General features: G+C 47.5%; 1 protein-coding gene and 1 pseudogene across 1 annotated transcript in view; both read right to left on the bottom strand.

Moving 5' to 3' along the window:
* NSG2 (neuronal vesicle trafficking associated 2) overlaps window positions 1–8,074 on the bottom strand; it is a 52,876-nt gene that overhangs the window by 12,839 nt on the left and 31,963 nt on the right. The window lies entirely within an intron of this gene.
* Window positions 6,919–7,037, bottom strand: LOC111731840 (annotated as a pseudogene).

The following is an 8,074-nucleotide window of genomic DNA, read 5'->3' as shown; positions in this document are numbered from 1 at the left end:
ATTTCCTGAGCCTCAGCGTCCTCACCCGGAGACTGGGATCGTAACAGCTACGTGCCACACTGGCGTGAGGATGAAATGAGGCCACCGTGAGAAAACGCTGAGCACCATGCATGGCACGGAGCCGGCACCCAGACATACGCATTCCATTCTTCATTCTCCCCTAGGATCTGGGAAGAATGAACATGCCTCAGGATCTAAAATCTTATTTCCTCTGCCTGTCCCAGGGTTCCACGTTTTGAATGATTTTTTTTTTTCACGCCAAACACACTGCATTCATTGAATACTAACAAATTCAATCTTGTTTGGGCTCCATCGGACTCACGTACGCGCCTGTGAACAGGAGATAACCAGCGTGACCATAACAAAGACCCTGATACTTTTGTCGGTCTGTTTGGCCCACTCAGAAGGAAAGAAATAGTTTCCTTGGGGCTTTATGAAATATTAGGACGAGACTGACGATGGCCATTGCTACCGGCCAGAGCGGGTCTGGAGCCAAGGGGAACAGACAGCCCTCCATGTGCAGCTCCTCCCCCTACTTTCTGCAGGTCACCCCTAAGCCTCGGTTTCTTCATCTATAAAATGAGAGTTGCAATGATTCCTAGCTCCCAGAAGCACTGAAGGGTGACCGAGACCATATAGGCCACCTGCCTGGCTTTGCTCTGAAGCACGTCTAGTGAGTGATGTATCAGGGCAATGTGTCCTGAGACTCTCTCTTGGGTAGAGCGCCAGCTCTAAAATGGCAAGACGGGTCTAGAGAGTGAGCGTCTGTTTCGTTCACGCCCAGATTCTGTTTAATTCCTCATTTGGGGTCAATTCCTGAAGAGGGAGTTGGCGGGGCTTACGGGCCGCGCTCCCACATCCAAAAGGATTTCATTGGAAAGGCTTAAGGTGGACGTTAAAAGTTGTTAAGTATGGTATGGTTGTTTTAACTTTATTTCTCATCGATCATTTCTAAAAACCAGCCCCATAAAGCTGGTCTTCCCATCATCCCCATTTTATCAATGAAAAACATAAGACCCAGAAAAGTTAAGTGGCTTGCCTGAGGTAACTCGAATGAGGGAGAACGGAGAGGCAGGATTTGATCCTGGGCGCGACCCCAAAGGCTGCGCGCACTTCCGCTCACCCCACTTTCTCTGGAATGGCCGCCACCAGAGTGGCCATTGGGAATACAGATTTCCTCTGTCCCCAAACCAGAAAGACTGCTTTATCGCACTGTTGGGCCAGCTCCCCGTGGAAGCCCCCAAAAACCCATTAAGGAAGCCGGTTCTCTGGGGCCCACTAGGTAAATTGCCTTTTGAAAGGAAAAGAAAGGACACATCTGTGGCCTCAGACTCTCTACGAGCAATAATTCGAGAGTCTCTTTCAGACCCCAGAAGGAAAGTCCCCACGGGAAGAAGGAGAGGTGCAAAGTGTGACTCCAGCGAGAGCCAGGAATGCCTTCACGTCTGTGGAAGCCTTGAAAGAGAAAAGGCACAATTTAAATTGGAACAGTTCAAAGTGATAACTCATTTCCCAGTTTAATTTGCTATTGGCATAATCATTAGAAAGAAGGGTCCAGGGCCTTGGCTTATGAAGGAGGCAAATCTCTGGCCTCCCGAAGTATTTTTCATTTTGAAAGTTCAAACCATCAGTCAACTTGAATCAGAGGATACTAAGCCCTTTGACAGTGAACCTCTTACAGGATGGAGAAACCGAGGCCTTACGTCTCAAGATTGTGTCTTTATGATCCTATGAATCAAAGGCAAATGCCAAATGGAGATCTGAACATGCACACTTAGATCTAAATGTGCCGTCAGGCGCGAAGGGGCCAACTGGTCACCTACTATGTGCGAGCACAGAGCAGACAAGAAGCACACACCTGTGAAGAGGACAGGTGTAAGGCAATGGGGCACGCTGGGGACCAGAGGGGACAGGAGGGGACATGTCCCATCTGCAGGGGACAGCAGCTGCCGAGCCCGGACAATTGTCAAGAACAAGAATGTAGCCCCGATAAGGCTGATCCGCTTTTTCAAGAAAAGACAGAGATCCGAAACTGTAGGTAAACTGGGGGCGGCAGATATAAAACTATGCTTTCATTTTAAACCTTTCAAGGATCCTGTAAAGAATATCTTTTGAACCTTATTTTATTGGAAATCAGATTCCCAAACGTGATTGGTTCAGGATCAGACAGCAGCAAAGGCTGAAACCGGGATTGGGGCCCATTCTGTTCCAGAAGAGGGGTGATGAGGCCCCAGGTGAGTCAGGGGTATGACTGGTCTGGGGCCGAGTACAGAGCCAGCTCCCAGGTGGCACCATGAGCAGCTATGATCCATTATGGCGCAAGGCAGTGTGGGGATTGGAGCATCAGGAGCGTGTGTCCACGAGACAGCTCTGAAGAGGCGCAGCACCCTCTACTGCAGAGAAGGGATTTGGGGGTGCAGAGAAGGGGGACCTGACATTTATGGAGCATTTACTACAAGCTGGGCACCGGGCTCAACATGCTTCACTTCACTGAGTCTATATGACGACTCTTTGGTGGAGATGGCTTATCCCTTCCTTTCTTACTGTGGGGACTTCCCAGCGTCACACGGCCAGGTCAGGCTGCCTCTCTCGTTTCTAACATTTGCTTAACGCACCTGGGCCTTCCTCCTGTCCAGGCTGCTGGGCAAGGAGAGGCCTCGGAGCATCTCCTGCAACCTTGTCAATCATTTTGTAAAAAATGGTCCAGACAGGATGGCCCTCACAAATCTTACCAGGGCCGTTTTGCACAAAGTGAAACTCGGTAAATTAAGATGTCACACCAGCCTTGCTGTTTCCACGGGGAGTGACTGTAGCTGTAAATCTGTCCCAGCACGCGGGCAAATGAGCTTTGGCCAAGCAGGTAGTGAAGTTTATTTACTACTGCCTCGATTATGATATTAATTTATTATTAAGAAAATAAAAGGCTTCCGAGGGCTTGGGGTTCAGGCAGCGTAGCCGTTCGCTGTCGGATTCAGAGGATGCGGGAAGCGGTGGGAGGTGGGAGGAGCCAGGCTCTAGCACCAGGCTGGCCTGGAGGGGGCCAGACTCTGCTCCAGCATCTACCGGCTGTGTGACCTTAAGTGAGTGGCACGACTTCTCTGAGCCTCTATCTCCTTAACTGCAAAAAAAGGGATTAATCGTAACACCCACCCACCGGGCACGTGGGGTGGAACCTATAGACACGAACGTGAAGCTCCTAGCAATGCTGGATGTCATCACTGTCATTACTATTGAAACACACATTCCTTGAGCAGTTGCCTACAGAGCCAATTGCTTGACTTCTTGTCACTAAAATAGCAGGATGCCCGGCGGGGCCTCTTAATTGCATCAAAATGGTCTGTTGAGTCACAGCTTTAATTACCTTTCTCGTGGTGTCATTGGAGCAGGAATCAGGTCCTTGCCTTTCGCCCACTTTCCCTGGCTCCACGCAATGCGAGCGCCCACCCCTTGTTAATCGTTCTGACTCTGCAAAGATGAGTGCAGCAAATCGCCCAGCAGACCCTCAGGGTGCACACGCGGCCAGCCTGCGAGGCCCCGAGACCTCTCCGCAGAGCATGGAGGCGAGGGTTTGGGACTTCGTGAAGTCACCTTCCCGCGGCCGAGTTTCCACAGCGGCTGCAATCTGGGTCCCAGTTTGTGTGCTTACTGGACCGCCACCTCTGGCCATTCCCTCCCAGCAGCCCCAGCAGGATGAGCTGGGCATGATGACCCAGAGTGAAGGGTGGCGGTCCTTTGCTGTCCGTGAAGCTGTCTCTCTCTGCAGGGCTGTGGAAAACTGCGATGGGTCAGGGAGGTACAGGTCAGGGCCACTTCCTGAACTTGGAAGAAAAAGCACAGAATATGGAATATTCTTAGCTCCAGGCTCCATGGAAGGAAACCACAAGCCTGCTGAGAAAGCCCGATTGACACTTGCCTGGGAGAAGCCTGAGTTTACACTGAGCTGTTTGTCCTTTGAGGATGCATCTTGGTAGGCCCTGTGTCTGGCCAGGGCGTGGCTGTGGTAGGCGCCCGATAGATCTGTGCTAAGTCAATAAATGCCACCTAACTAATTTTATTCATCTTATTTTTATTATACCCCCCTCTCTTTTCCCAGAAATGATTTCAGGCCAAATACAGACTCCATGATCGAGTAATCGCGAACGCTCACGGCAAGCTCACCGTGTGTCAAGTGCTGCCTTGAGCACGCTACATGCTGTCTCCATTGCATCTTCGCGGCAGTCTTTTATGGTAGGTATTATTATTATTATTATTATTATTACATCCCGTTTTACAGATGAGGAAAATAGTAACGAAGTAAATGACAGGATAGAAAAGGGACGTGAGCTAGAGGCAGACCTTCTAACCAGTGCCCGTCCTCACAGCCTGAGGGGAAGAAGTGGGCTCCAGGTTTTCTAGAAGCCTGGCCAGAGACGGAAACGGAGTCCCTTAAAACATCCACGGAGTCTAGAAGAAAAAACAAACAACCGCACAAATGGCTTCTATCTAACTCGTGTGGCCTTGGGAGAGTCCCCTCCGTCTCAGCCTCTGATTCGTCCTCTGTATAAAGATGACAACAGCATTGTCTTCGTCGCCAGGCCGTTATGAAGGTCAGAGGACAGGGGTGGATGCTGCGAGCACAGAGCTGGATCCCAGAAGATACGGCGTCGAGATTCACCCTCCCGTCTTATTTCTAGCCTTTTCCTCCCTCTGCTTATGGGAGAAGGCATCTTGGCGTGTGGGTGTTTAACTGCGAAATCATTGGCAAGGCTGCCCAGCCAGCTCATGGTTACTTAAAAAGACGAAATAGGCCGTGCAAGGCGGCTTGGGGCTTTTCAAGCGCCTGCTCCTGAATTTCACGAGCGTGGGGGTGCTGAATGGTTTGGTGACTCCCAGCCTGGGCCCTGCTCGAAATTCACGTCAAAGTGAAAGGTGCCTCCGACTCCCCATTATATTGCGGTGCCCTCGGCGGCTCGGGAAAGTCACGCTTCCCCTTCATCTCCTGCAGCCGAGAAATGCAATGGATTTTCCTGGCCTAATTTTCGCGTTTTAAAGAACTCTTTCCCCAGGGCTCCTCTGAGAACTGAAATGGAGACAATCTCATTCATATTTCACCATGTAGCCCAAAGTCTAATTGTGTGCCTGACAACAGGCTCTGGCGGAACACCTAGTCCATAGCGGGCCCAGGGCCAGGCACATGGGAGGCAGAGGTGACATATATGTCGTCCCTGCCCTCAGGAGAGACCTTTAGAAGCTAAGGTGAGAAGCACGAGGATGAAGACAGCACCAGGGAACCAGGCTCCCAAGCCAGGAAGGGGAAGGGAAGAGGTGACCCAGGCAGAGACACGTGGACAAACACAATGGTGGAACAGGAAGCTTGAGAGGTAAACACAGGCAAGCTCAAGAAGGAGCACAGAAGTCAGACTGCCAGCTTCGCTGGGGCACTAGAGGGCTGACGGGTGTTTAACGTCTGGTGTTCACTGACGTGGCTGCCTCTGAGTTTTAAAAATTACGTTGGCAGTTTGGAAGGAAACTGAATCGGAGGGAAGGAAGACCAGGCGAGGGCTCTCAAAAGAACCCGGACCTGAACAAGTATCCCATGATGATTTTCTCTACGGCCCGGTCCTGAGCTAGGTATCCGGGGAGACACCAAAACAAGGAGATAAAATTAGGTCTACTGTGTTCTGGTGCTTTCCATGGGTTATCTCAACCAAGTATCGCAAAATAAAATGAGCATCTCCATGTTGTAGATTAAAAAGCTGAAGCCCAGGGAGGTGAAGGGAGGCGATCTTGCGGGGAGCTGGTGAGTAAGGCAGGTTGGTGGGCCCACCTCCCGGTGTGGCCCTGCTCGGCAGACCAGCACCAGCAGCAGGCTCCAGCCCGAAAAGGCAGGACGATTTGTGGCCCCAGCGTGTGCCACCCGGAGTGAGATGTACTCCGGCTCCAAGAATGACTAATGTCAGCCTAAAGGGTAACTGTGAATACAGAGCCCTGAGCTCTATTAATGTTCCGTGATAAATGCTGTTGCTTTAAAATCAGATTCACGTAAACAGAGGTTTCGGCGGAACGCCAGCATTCCGGAACGTTAGGTTGTGGGCCCTGCGGGCCCTGTCTCGTACGTCCATGAATCATCTACACCACCCACCTCCAGGCCTGGGACACGGCGGCCACTCTGTAAATACTTATTGACTGAATGGGGCCACTTCGAGAAAAATCTCCTAAGGAAGATACAATTAAGGGAGTGACACAACATGTCATCTTTCAAAGCTTTAGGCGGGGAGTTGAGTACGAATGGAATTTATTGGTTTATTAATTCTTCACATATTTACTGAAAACTACCCATGTCCTTCCAAATATTACTAAGACAGATGACTTTATGGATTAATCTGATTATGAAAAAACTTGAAGAAATGGATTATTTCTCTACTCTTTCAAATTTTCTAGAGCATGGAGAAAGGAAAAGATATGCATACTGTCTTTCAAAGGCAACATAATACTAATACCGTACCTGACAAAGACAGTACAAAAAAGAAAACTCAACATGACCTAACAGTATTAATAAAGCAAAAAGTTTAAATAATATGTTAGCAAACAGAATTCAGTGCTATACCATGACCACATGAGAACAGGTAAGAATGATTTAATATGTTAAAATCCATTAGTATAATGTACTAAGTCAAGGAAGCCAAACCATACGATCACCTCCATAAATGCAGAAAGGCACTGGGGGAAAAAAATCCAACAAAATGTAAATGGTAAAACACTAGAAACAGTACATCTGAGAATACTGACCAATGCAATTAGACAGGAAAATATTGGTCTAAAAATTGGAAAGAAGAAATAACATAAGAGCTAAATACGAGAAACGGGAAGCAATATTATCGTGATGGACAGATGATACAATTACACATGTAGAAAATCCAAAAACCAAAATTTTTTTTTCACCTACAGCACCTGGTCTTCCTGGGTGGTCTCCCATCCAAGTACTAACTAGGCCCAACCCTGCTTAGCTTCCGAGATCAGATGAGATCGGGCATGTTCAGGGTGGCGTGGCCTTAGACTCAAAAACCAAATTTTTAAACGAATTATTATACACCGTAAGAAAAATTGGTAACTGCCTGGTGGTAAATGTACAAGATCCAAAAGCATTTTTATTAAGTATAAATAACAACGTTTAAAAATACAGTGAAAGAAAAGGCCCCCATTATAATATCAACAAAAAAACAGGTAAAATACTTTGAATAAATTTAATAAGAACTGTAAAGATGATTTTAAAACTAAATCGAGAACCTTGAAAGAAGACTTCAAGAGATGCAAAGTTAAACCTTGCTTCTAGACAGATTCAGTATTTTAAAGATATAGCTTTTCCTCGGGTTAATCTATAAATTCAAGTAACCCCAATTAAAAAGTAGCATGAGATTTTTGGAATCTCAACAATATATGAATATTCATCTGGAGAGACAAACCTGCAAGAATAAGTGAGGAGCTTCTGCAAAGTAAAAGGAAAGAGAGAAGAACAGGTTGCACAGATTTTAGGATGCGCTATAACACGACGGAGCTGGGACAATCGGATGTTGTCTTAATTTTCAATACCACGTCACTGTCAGATGAATGGGAGACCAGAGAGCACAGAAGTAGACTCAGATGCATATGGGAATACGGTGTCCACGGTGGATTAACTAATAACCACAGACCAACTGGTAACTGGCCATTCAAGAAATAAAGTTGGATTCCTACCCTACTCTATGCAAATCCCAGATGCATCCAAAGTGTAGCAGAAAAAGTAAAATCGGAAAGGCACCAGAAGAAAACATGAGTTCAGGGTGGGAGAAGGCCTTGATTTTTATAGAATCGAGTGTATCAATATTTCCCTTTATGCCTTCTGGAGTTTGTGATTAATTTGAGTTAAAGCGAAAGAAAGAAATCCCACGGGCTTAAAAAAAAGAAGTTATGCCATAAACAAAACCAAAAGGCAAGGCCAACTGAGAAAGTACCGAATAAGTGACAATGACTAAGTTTCTGGCTTTGGGAAGAGGCCACACAAATCAGTGGGAGGAATAAGTGGTCTAACTAACCAAATAAATAGGACATTTTACAG

This window comes from Pteropus vampyrus, unplaced genomic scaffold (genome assembly GCF_000151845.1).
Source record: "Pteropus vampyrus isolate Shadow unplaced genomic scaffold, Pvam_2.0 Scaffold403, whole genome shotgun sequence".
Classification (NCBI taxonomy): domain Eukaryota; kingdom Metazoa; phylum Chordata; class Mammalia; order Chiroptera; family Pteropodidae; genus Pteropus; species Pteropus vampyrus.
Note: the sequence above shows the minus strand (reverse complement) of the source record. Positions and strands in the feature narration are given on the sequence as shown.